Below are 2,712 nucleotides of genomic sequence, written 5' to 3' on the forward strand. Positions count from 1 at the left end.
GGCAGGTGGACACACAACCACTGCGCCACCAGGGAAGCCCCTACCAGGCTGTTTTGATTAACATTGTATAATTGTCTGAAGTCTGGGAGGGTTATGCCTCTTGCTTTGTTCATTTTCCACAGGATTGCTTTGGCAATTCTGGTTCTTTTATGGTTCCATATACATTTTAGGTTTATTTCTTCTAGCTGTGTGGAAAAAAAGTCATGTGTAATTTGATAGTGATCCCATTAAACGTGTAGACTGCCTTGGGTAGTGTGGACACTGTCATTTTAAACAGCTGCATCCTGTTCTCACTGTCAGTGGAACCAGCTCCCCTCTGGAAGCATGTGTCCATTCAGGGCTCTTAGAAATAAGACAGACAACACCACCTACGTGGACTCTTCGTACACACCTCTGACCACTGTGCCTTTGATTTCTAGAAGTAACCTCCTTAATCAAGTGGTTGGCATCTGAGGATGTGGCAGCCATCATGCTCCAGGAAGAGTCGGTGCCCCTCTTACCACTGAGGAATGAGAGGTCTTGTGCCTCGTTCCCAGCAAGGGTTCCACTTTCAGGAGCTTGGGGAGCTTTTGTTTTGCTGCTTTAGTGGATGAGAAATGACACGTAACCCATTGTCTTCTTTTCATTTCTCTTCTGATGATTGAGGCTGGACATTCATCACTTTCAGTTATTTCCAGAATGCAGCCACTTTTCCCAGTTCTGGGGGAGACCACTGAACATGCCTTCCTGGGTGTTCCAAGCCACACACTGTGCTCCACATCCAGCGAGGCAACTCCACTCTTTGTGCAAGTACTAAGTAGATAGTGACTGGCTTCTGACCAACAGAATATAGAAAGTCATGGGAGGTCAGTGTTAAGATTCATTGATTGACAGAACCTCTGTCACTTCTCTCTCATTTGCTGCATCCTGTGTTCTCTCTCTATTTCTGTCTCTCTGTCTCTCCTATCCCTGGCCCTGGGGAAGCCGGCAAGGGTGTTAGTAGCTGCCATATGGAGAGGCCCACATAGGAGATAACACAGGGAGGTCCCACGCCTCCAGACAGAGGCACTAAGCTCTCAGCTCAGACTGCATCCTTCCAGTACCCATCTCAGTGAGTCTGGGAGCAAATCCTCCCCTGTGGAGTGACAGCTGAGACCTAAGGCCCAGATTCATAGAGACCTTGAGTCAAGGACACCCAGCTAAGTACCGTGGGACCTCAGGAGTAACTAGGTGTATGTATTTTGTGTGTAGAGAAACCCTTCATAATGATCTTCAGTAAATCAGACAATCTTTAGCATCGAGCAGATCTACTCAATGTTACGTAAAAATAACCACAAAGATAATGCATATTAATAAAGGTAATACAATGGACTAAAAACAATAATAGTGAGAATTATGATGATATTACCATTACTACTGTTAAAGAGAAAAATAAACTTAGAAAGATGGCAGATTCCCATACAGACTCCTCTAAGTAAATTTCAGGGTACCTATATCAGACATTCTCTGGGATATTTTAGAGTCAGAATCTTAGGTTTGCACAAAAAAATTTGTTCTGAGAGGAGAAAACAAGCAGGAGGGAGTAGAATACTAAAGAGGAGGAGGTAGTGGGTGAACTTGGGAACTTATATGCAAACCAGGGAAGGGGAGTACTAAGGGACATAGAATAGGTACCGCGGTCCATAGTAAATGGACCTTGTCTTGCCTGCCTCATAACCACCACCAGATTTCAGAAAATAGGCCAGTTGGCTAGGGGACCTAGGCTCCAGGCAGGGAAGTCAGGAGCTTCCTGCATACCCTACATGCAGAGGTCTCGTATGTGATACATGCTTACCCCCAGCAATGTCTCAGCATCAGCACCTTGCCTGCGCTCCTGCCATTTGTACCTACACTGTCCCATAAAGTCCAGATACTTCGGTTTTCATATGTCACACCAAGGCTATTGGAAGATGTCATTCTAGGTGATCCTGGGTCAGCAGGGAGGATGATATGTTGGCCCAAACAGTGCAGGGACTGCCTGGGGGACTTAGAAAACTAAGTGGTTACTTGAGCAGGAACGTCACCATCTCTATGTCTGCCAGGCGGCACCAGCTTTTCCTGGACCCTTGAGTGAATTTAGAATATGCCCCCAGGTTCAGGCATGCCAAGGATACTCTCCTTACTCCTCACTTGTCACAATGTCAGTTCCTGGGCTGACTTTTAAAATTCGGAGGACTGGACTCCAGGAGGGACACTCTCTCTAACCATCACAGGAGATGTGAGAGTGGTTCCTGGCCCAGAGTTGAGGTGGAAGATCCTGTGCTGAGTCTGGCAGGACAAGGGTGTCTTCCAGGGCTCTTGCACTGGCACCACTTCCTGGTCCCTTAAGAGGACTTAAACATTGTTCTAGAGCCTCAAGTAAATCAAGAGTGTCCTCCTGGGGCTCACTTACCAGTAACAACTGTCCCTTCCTCCAGTGGGTAAGTCTGAATATCTCAGGAGGCTCTCTGACCAACAAGTACCCATCAGTATAGCAGGAAACAAGAAGCAACATGTGTATGTAAGTCTGTTGAAAACCCTCCACAATACTCTTCAGTAAATTAGATACATTCATGAACAGAGAATCTAATAAGAAATGCAATAACAACAATAGTGATAAATAATAATATCAATAGTGATTACAATCATAAAGATATTAATTGTACTACTACCAATAATAATACTAATAAACTTAAGGACTGAGGGATTACAGAC

The sequence above is a fragment of the Physeter macrocephalus genome, chromosome 20 (assembly GCF_002837175.3).
Source record: "Physeter macrocephalus isolate SW-GA chromosome 20, ASM283717v5, whole genome shotgun sequence".
NCBI classification, from domain to species: Eukaryota; Metazoa; Chordata; class Mammalia; order Artiodactyla; family Physeteridae; genus Physeter; species Physeter macrocephalus.